This window comes from Octopus bimaculoides, chromosome 23, assembly GCF_046866305.1.
Source record: "Octopus bimaculoides isolate indiv1 chromosome 23, ASM4686630v1, whole genome shotgun sequence".
NCBI classification, from domain to species: Eukaryota; Metazoa; Mollusca; class Cephalopoda; order Octopoda; family Octopodidae; genus Octopus; species Octopus bimaculoides.
The window spans coordinates 19,589,161-19,599,160 of record NC_142950.1 but is presented as its reverse complement, the minus strand read 5'-3'; the positions used below and the strand labels follow the sequence as shown (position 1 = coordinate 19,599,160).

General features: G+C 38.2%; 1 protein-coding gene across 4 annotated transcripts in view; it reads right to left on the bottom strand.

The window, feature by feature from the left end:
• LOC106879043 (prolow-density lipoprotein receptor-related protein 1) overlaps nt 1–10,000 on the bottom strand; it is a 315,430-nt gene that overhangs the window by 245,258 nt on the left and 60,172 nt on the right. The window lies entirely within an intron of this gene.

Sequence of the window (10,000 nt, the reverse complement as noted above, 5' to 3'; positions counted from 1 at the left end):
GTCAGTTGCTTGACCTTAACCAGTTGAGCATGTCCCTTAGTGGCTGATGATGTGTGCATCTCTGATCATGAGCAGAAGTAGTGGGGGAGCATCATATCCATGTGTTGAGAGGAATTCTTTGGGGGTTTGGATAATTCACCTTTGGAAACATGGGTGTTTTGTTCATCATCCTTAAAAAACCATTATTCAGGGACCTTTTGAGTGGGATGGGCTACTCAACCTGAAGAAAATTCTAACTGGGTCCCACCTGCAAGGCCATGCACTGTTTATCTTGATATGAGATCACTATATTGCGCACATATGGTTGTGATGCATGCACCTGGTGTGCCCTTATCAGACTGGTAGTCATGATGGGTATACCGGGCTTCGTATATTTTAATCCAGTGTCACTTTGATGGCATGCACTGCTCTCTCACTCAATAATAATCATAATAATAATAAAAGTGTTTGTCATTGGCATAATGACACAACCCCTTGATATAATAAATTCTTTAAAAACAAGTGTATTTAAATGATTTCACTCAAATTTGAATAGAAGATTAAAAAACAAAAGATTTTAAAACAAAATAAACTTTACAATTAACTGCTTTTGAAATTAAAGGCACAAATTTACAGGCAGATTAAAAAGAAGGTGGTGAAGCATACAAGATATCAACCACATATCTATCTTATTACCTTGGCAAGTCACTGGACTTACCAATTATAGGACTCGGAGTACCAATACATCATTCAATAAAATAAAGTAAGCCTTATGTTTAGACAGCCAGGATTTTCAGAAAACAGTGACTATCGCAGTAGTGACATGAAGATGAAGCGAAAGAAAAGGAGTAGAGACATCAAGTCTATTGAACTTGTTGTTGAAGCCAATCACAGGAATGGCTCTTTTAGATTTGGACACGGCAGGCAAATAGATGGCAGTATCAAACACTTTCAGACAAATTAGTTTATGATATTTGGTTAGGTTGGTGAATTTAAGTTTAACCCTTCAGTATTTAAACTGGTCATATCTGGTCAAAATATTCTACCTGTTTTATGTTCAAACTGACCAGATCTGGCCTCTTGCACCTACCCTACAACATCATTCTAAAAATAAACAATCACATCATAATCAGATGTTATTACATTTGACAGAGTAATATGAATGCTAAAGGCTTAAAAAAATAAAAGACACTGTTTATCATAATGGAGCTTCTACGGTGCCAGCAGGAGTCTAGGACTCAAAGCAAGGCGAACTGGGGTTAATAACTTTAATATTTTGTGTTCTTACCAGCCAATCTAAAGTCTGTATGATATGATACTGAGTATTCATTCATAGCAAATGTTTATAATCATTATTTATTCATGTATATCTATCTACTGGTATCACACACAGGGATAAGCCTCTGTATCAATGGTTCTCAACCTTTTTTTTTTTTAGACTCCTTTAATTACTATTTTACTTTGGTGGAACCCCATAGCCATTCCATGTTTAAAAACTAGTTTTAGAGATGCTTCTTTCAAAATTCCTATTTTGTTTTAAACCCGTTCACTTGTGTAGGTTTGTAATAACCTTCTCTGCGAAAACACATTTCAGTGGCTGGAAATATGTTGAACTATGTTAAGCGTTAGACAAAGAAACCTAGTTTTTTCTCACAATAAATATACATAAAGCAAAGTTTTTTTTTTATTAACCCCTAAAATATCATTGTTGACCACCAACTTACTGTTTTGCTTGTATGGACCACCACCACTAAAAAAATTATTATTATATGACCCCCCACCACCACCAAGAAGTCATGTGGACCCTGGTTCAGAACCATTGCTCTACACCAGGGGTTCTCAACCATATTTCATCTAAGGACCTCTTTGGTTACTATTTTTTTCTGTAGAACCCCCCAAAATCTTATATAGACCTTGGTTGAGAACTACTGCTCTACATGGCAACTCAAGACAAAACAACCCAGTGGGCTGTTAGCTAAGGTAGTGGTGGTGTTTGTTGTTTAGTTCTAGATCAGCTCAAAACAAGCTGGCCTATCATCACACTACTTCAGTCATGACCGTTCCAGCTTATTTTCAAACAATGTATCTATGACTATAATACTCAGTATCCTTTTTGTTTTTTGTTTTTTTTTAGGCTAAGATGTGGTTTCAAAGGAATTTGGATGCTATTTCTACTAGGCATAGCAACCACATAGAGGTTTCCTTGTTGGCTCATTATACACTATGCCTGAGAAAAAGATGAGGTGGCCATGGGTTGGAATCTCTTTAAACATAGATCTGCAGAATTGACCTGGGGTTAAACAAAAAGAACTTAAGTTATTTAACAGGAAAACTAAATGCTTGAGCCAATAACAACAAGTAGAGAAGGCTGTGTGGTTAAGTTTGCTTCATAACCACCTGGTCTCAGGTTCAGTCCCCTGGACAAGTATCTTCTTTTATAGCTCCAGACTGACCAAAGCCTTGCAAGTGAATTAGGCAGAAGAGAAACTGAAAAGAAAACCCATTGGATGCTTGTGTGGTTGACTCCTACTCTTGAGATCAAACTCTAATTATAAACAAACATCACCATCATACAAGCAGTGTTGCATATTTGAAATCTCCCATGAAAACATATCTGGACTAGGGGAAAATATTACCTTGCTAGAGAGGAAGTGAGGGTTGGTGATAGGAACAATGTACAGCTGTAGCAATCTGCCTCAATGAATCCTGCCTGATCCATGGCAAGCACAGAAAAGTAGACATTAAAACAATAGCAACAATGACAACAACGATGTTGAAATTATGAATGCATCATCATCATCAACATCATTGTTTAATGTCCACCTTCCATGCTGGCATGAGTGGGATGGTTTGACAGGAGCCAGCCAGGCAGAAGCCTGCAACAGACTTCTGTGACTGTTTTGGTAGGATGTTTACACCTGGATGCCCTTCCTAACACCCACCACTCAGCAGAGTGGACTTAGTGCTTTTTTATGTAGCACAAGCATAGGTGAGGTCAGCTTTGGCAAGGTTTTTTTACAGTTGGATGCCCTTCCAAATGCACTGACAGGCTCACCAAGTACTTACAAGAAGAAGAAAAAATCTTTTGAGAAGGGAGAGGGCATTGGAGGAGGTGATCTTGTGTCAGAAGATATAAGGTTATAGTGAGAGAGGAAACAGGTGTCTTGCTGTAGACGAGGTACAAGGTTACTCAGCCAGAGAGAGAGAGAGATCAGGAATGAAGACAGAAACAGGTGTGCTGCCACAAAGAAGATACATGGTTACCCAACTTAAGGGATAGGCAGGAGAAGGAGAGAGAGAGAGAGAATGGTAGACAGCAGGACAGAGATGATGGCAAAGTACCAGGCATACTCACAAGGAAGAGGGATCAGAATATGAATGGGATGGTTGAGTAGAGAGAGAGATATAGATGGTGGCAAGTACCAGGGCATACCCTTGAGGTTCAAACGGCATAATATAAGTGGTAGGATATTGCAAAAGAAGTGCGATTAGAGTGTGGAGAGGTGGGTGTGAAGTGAGTGGCGAAAACCTGGGTATATATAGAGTGAGGAAGCTACTGGATAGCAAAGATACAGAGAAACAGGGCTGTGAGGACAGGATTTGGGGAGTGAGGTAGGCATAGTGTATGAAGGAGGAAATGTGAGGAAGAGAAGAGATGTAGATTGGTTTGTTCGGGTAGGGTGTGTGAAAGAAGTTTTCTTGGTATGTGTGGGTAGAACACAAAGGCCGGGGGGGGGGGGGGGGGCTAGCAGGAGACAGGGTGTGTGGGTGAAACACACAGGTCAGTGGGGCTAGTGGATAGCAATGATACAGCGAGACAGGGCGTGTGGATGGAACACACAGATTGGGGGGGGGGGGGCTAGCCGATAGCAATGATACAGTGAGATAGGGCTTAGAGGATAGGATTGGGGAGTGAGAAGTAAGCATAGTGCAGATGTAGAGATGTAGTTTGGTTTGTTGTGGTATAGTGTGTGAGAAATTTTCTTGTTAAGTGTGGGTGGGGCACACACCACTTCTAGAACTCAGTTTCACTGACATGGGTGGGTCTTTTCAAGAACCTCATATCGCCAGACATCTTGGTCCATTGTCATTTCCTCCATGAGGCTCAACATCCTCTGATCGGTCCTTGCCATTACTAGTTTTAAAACATTTTTTACTTGTTTTAGTCATTGGGCAGCAGCTATGCTAGGGCACTGTCTTGAGGGGTTTGTTCTTTTTTGCCAAACCGCTAAGTTGTGGGGATGTAAACAAACTAATACCAGTTGTCAAGCAGTGGTGTGGGACAAACACAAAGACACACACACACACACACAAAACAGGCATCTTTTAGTTTCCATCAACCAAATGTACTCACATAATTTTTGGTTGGCCTGGGGTAATATTTTGAAGACACCCAAAGTGTCACGTAGTGGGACTGAACCAAAAACCATGTGGTTAGGAAGCAAACTTCTTACCACGCAACCATGACTGCACCTAATATATCAAAAAACATTTCTTTCCTTTTATAGAAATGTTTGTGAAAACAGTTCTGAAGTAATTAATATAACTTTTAATGAGTATAAAATATGAAACTAATTAACTTATTATATAATCTGATGCAATAAACACATGATTCTTAGAATGGAATAATAATGGTTTCTTGGATTATTGATACAAGACCACAAATATGTAGAGAAGTGGAAGAGAGAGAGAGGGCTCATTATAAGTGAGTAAACTAACCAACCGCAGTTTAAGTTGACTGCCAAAGATAAGAACTTGGAACTCAGAACTCAGAGGAAGATATGTAACTAAATACAGCATGGCACTTCGTTAAATAGCCTTTTGACAATTATGTAATTTAGAAAGTGTGTGAATACTGAAAAAAACTAAAAAATTAAAATGCTTAATACTGTTAATCATGCTTTTTTTTTTCATTAATATTTATATTATGTGGTGTAGAGATTATTCTTGTAATCTATATATATATATATACGTTTTATTAAAGCTGAAAAATCTTCACAAACTGTCACTCAGTTTCAAGTTCATCAGATTGTTTTGATTGTACAGAGAGTATGATCACAACTGTTTGATAAACAGTGATGTGAAACTCTGAGTAACAGTTAGTGAAAATTCTTCCAGCTTTAATAAAAAGCATATTACTCTGTCTTTAGTGTTCAATTACTATTTTTTCCACCTTGTTTTGCATTTATGTGCTTACTTCTGTATATTCTTTTATTCTTTTACTTGTTTCAGTCATTTTGAATGCAGGTTTTTTAGTCAAAGAAATTGACCCCAGGACTTATTCTTTCTAAGCCTAGTACTCATTCAATTGGTCTCTTTTTGCTAAATCACTAAGTTATAAGGATATAACATCAGCTGTCAAGCAATGATGGGAGAAAAAACAGACACAAAGACACACACACATAGATATGTACATATACGATGGGCTTCTTTCAGTTTCTGTCTACCAAATCCACTCACAGGGCTTTGGTTGGCCAAAGGTTATAGTAGATGACATTTTCCTTGGGTTGAGAGGGGACTTTGCACCATCCACAGATCAGGTCAGTGGCTCTCAGCAGGTTGTCCTGTAGAAACCTCCAGTTGTCTTCTACATCATTTGATGCTATATCCTCTTCTATTTCATGAAAGGCTTCGAGTAATATGTCTCTAAATCTCTGTCCGTTTGCAGGATCTTTAAGCTTCCAGACCCTTCTCTTCCATGCTGGTCGTCTTCTGGGCATCCATTTAGCCCTGATCCCAAAGTCGCTAACTACTAGTCTATGTTGAGGGGTACATTCTTCGCCTGGGAAGGTTTTGGCATTTATAAGCAGCCCTCTTTCCCTTTTTCTGGCGAGGATGTAGTCAATTTGGCTAGTGTGCCTGCCAGAACGGTAGGTGGTAACTAGGTGACTGGCAGGTTTCCTGAAGTTAGTATTGCAGAACTCCAGCAATCTAGTTCCCTCCTCGTTGTTGGAATCAAAGCCAAAGCCTCCATGTACGCCATGGAAGCTCCCTGCATATTGTCCAACATGTCCATGGAAGTCCCCAGCCACAAAGAGAAGGTCCCTGTCATTCGTCAACGAGGTAGTCTGCAAGAGGGTGTCATAAAATCGGTCTTTCTGCACATCAGGCAGCCCCAGTTGAGGGACATAGGCCGAGATAATGGTTGCTAACCTATAATGAAGCACTAATCTAATCTTAAGTATTCTGTCACATACTCTGACTACCTCGATTACCTTATCAGCCCATTTCTCCACAAGAAGTATACCCACAACCCCAACCCTGTCAGTGTTCCCTGCCCCAAAAATCTTATACCTGTGTTCTTTGCCTGTGAGGAACCTAGTGGAACCTCCTCTCCATCTTACTTCTTGGATGCAGCACAAATCTACACGTTTCCATTCATATATATATATATATATATATATATATATATATATACATATATATATCATCATCATCATCATCATCATCATCATCGTTTAACGTCCGCTTTCCATGCTAGCATGGGTTGGACGATTTGACTGAGGACTGGTGAAACCGGATGGCAACACCAGGCTCCAATCTAATTTGGCAGCGTTTCTATATATATATATATATGTATATATATATATACATATACATACATACATACATACATACTAGCAGAGATACCTGGCATTGCTTGGGATTAAAATGGCATAGTTTTTTTATTGTTTTACTTGTTTCAGTCATGTGACTGTAGTCATGCAGGAGCACCGCCTTTAGTTCAACAAATCGACCCCACGATTTATTCTTTGCAAGCCTACTACTTATTCTATCACTGTCTTTTACCGAACCACTAAGTTATGGGGACATAAACACGGCAACATCAATTGTCAAGCAATGCTGGGGGTACAAATACACCCACGCGCAAATACACACATATATATGATAGTCTTTTCTCAGTTTCCATGTACGAAATCCACTCACAAGGCTTTGGTCAGCCTGAGGCTACTCTATGTGGCTCGTGTGTTCTCGTCTACGTTTGTTTGCAATGTCCTGTACCCAGATATGCACCTATACATACAGGTGGATGTCGGTATGCACATACCTGTACGTATATATGCATATACTCATTTACTTTTGTTTTTACATATATATATATATACATACACACACACACACACACATATAAATAAATGTATATCAGGTTGGTGCAAAAGTAATGTCCAATTTCTAGAAAAATGTTCCAAAGTCAATTTATCAATTTTTAAACCTCTTTTATCGTTTTAAGATATCTCTGTGTCTAATTTATACTATTTTCTTTCAGATTATCTAACTTCTGGCCATCAGATTATCTAACTTCTGGCCATTATTCTCAGAAAATTTTACCACTATGTTTGTCCCACCTAAAGATCACATAAGAAATGTTTTACTCTATGAGTTTCATAAAGGTTTTAATGCAAGTGCAGGAGCAAGATCTATTCAGAGCACTTATGGGGATGATGTAGTGAATGAAAGAAGTTGCAGGAGGTGGTTTTCCCGTTTCCAAAGTGGTGATTTCACTTTGAAAGAAGAGGCAAAAGAGGGTTGTCCAAAAAAACTTGATTCCAAAATGTTGGAAGCCCTTGTTTCAGAGAACTCTACCATTACCACTAAGGAATTTGCAGAATAGTTAAACGTGGCCCATACAACCGTGGTACGCCAGCTAAAGGTTTCAGTGGCTGGAAAATGGGTTCCTCATGAGCTGTCTCTAGAGAATCAACAACAGTGTGCTGCTTGTTGTCAAACATTGCTTTCGCAACACTTTCAAGCAACATTTTTAGACAGGCTTGTTACAGGTGATGGGAAGTGGATTCTTTACCATAATGTTAAATGCTGCCGTTCTTGGATTAGTCAAGGAGGACGTCCATTCAACAACTGAGAGCAGGACTTCATCCAAATAAGTTCATGTTGAGTGTATGGTGGGATATTAGAGGAGTAATTCACTATGAACTGTTGGACAACAACCAAACAATTAATGCTAAACTTTGATGTGAGCAACTTTGTCGCTTGAAAACAGTTCTGAGCTAAAAGTGAGCATCTTTGGTTAACAGAAAGGGTGTCATCTTCCATCACGATAATGCTAAAATTACTCGCCAGCGCCAAATTACCCACCAAAAATACAACCCCACAAGTCAAAAAGATGTAACCGCCTAACTGCAGAACTTGCACCTTTCTCTTAGAGGGCTCAACATAGAAATTTAAGTCGGGTCAAACTTTTACCATAAAATATGACTTCACCTGTGCTTTGAAGAACTTAATCTATGTTCTTAAATGTGGAGGTTGTGGTGGAGACTACATTGGTCAAACAAGCTTAACTATGAGGGATAGACTTATGGTGCACAGACAACAAATCCAGGACCTCACCACTAGAAAAATCCCCGTTAGCCAGCACCAAGACCAAATCTTCCCTCTCTATCAATGCACTGGAAACACTTCAACCCAATTCCATTTAAATACGGAAAACATACTGATTAAAAAATATAAACTACAGCTGTATATCCTTTAGAAAGAAGAAAAAGCATTATAAAGAAAAGAAAAAAGACTCAATTTCAACGGAAAAAAAAAACCAACAAAATTTTTAGTAACAATCTTCCTATATATGGTATATATGTAAATAAATGTATTTTAAACATTTATGAGCTTTTGAAACTTAAGTGCATTTTCAACAACATACATGCATGCATGTATGTATGTATCTATCTATGTATAGTATTTCTCACCAAATCCTTAGCAACATTGCCTGGTGTGTGTTCTTAAAGAATTAAACTTTGGTGGAACACAAAATCAGACTAAAGAACTTAAGGTGGTCAAGATAAATCTATGCCATCTCACAGCTAGTCTTTATTTTTTATCTATTTTTTTTCTCTGCCACTTTACTTTCTCAAAGTACAAGAATTCTTATGGAACAAGCTAAAGCCATCAAAGGTTTTTAAAAAATTGATTTTTCTTTATGTTAGGGAAGCACAGAGACTCCTGTCCAGGTTTACTCCAAATATTACCTTCTGTCAAAACTTAACTAACCATCACTTTCCAAAAGAAAGTGGGAACTCACTATGGAGGTGAAGAGGCAAGTAACCAGCGAAACTGAAACACTGCATGATGCATCTACCTGATGATTCAATCTGCTAGAAACAACAACCAAATTTTCCTAAACTCACAACACTTTTTATACCAACCTGCCCAAGACCACTTCGGGTTTAATGATATAAACTTTCTGTTTTATAGTGATCTAAACTAAAATTTACCATTAAAACTGCATGTTAATTGATGTTCCAAACACCAGCTTAATAATGATGAAATTATTTTATTAAATTCTTCAATATTTTTGAGATTAATTGAAATGCCTTTGTGTATATTCCTGGAGTGTAACACAAATTCCTATGGAGTTTGCCTCCAAGTTATATTTCACAAAAGGGCATTCAATAAAAAAATGTTGAGGAAATTTAGAGTAATGAGTATATAAAAGCTAGAACTAGCATGCAAGACAAAGGATGTATTTCGACAGAAAGGGTTAAAAAAAAGATGAGAATGCTATACTAAATAACAGCATTAGATACATGATTCTCGAGAGAAGAAAAAAGACAGGTTGGTCATAGCTGAAATGCCTTTTTTATCATAAATTTGCTGAATCTGGGCCACCTTGGGACTAACAACAAAAGGAGTAGCAGCAACAAGCAGGCCAGCAACAAAGCCAACAAGAGTTTTGACCTTCCAGAAATAGCAGCCAATACATTCTGGACCAGAAGAAAGCTCTACATTAAAATCACACTGCTTCATTTAGCAACTATTTTCAGAACTTGGTTAATTATCCACACTATACTTAGTAGTATTTCTAGTTTTTTCTAACACAAGTCTGTCTGTCTGTCTCTCCACCTTTCTCTCTCTAACTAAACCAATGAGGTCTCCTCCGAGCAGTTGCTTGAACTGCTGGAAGTAACAGCTAAATATCCTTCAAATCACACCATATTGTCTTTAACTCTTTAGCATTCAGATTACTCTGCCAAATGTTATGTTTATTCATTCACATTGTTTTGAATTA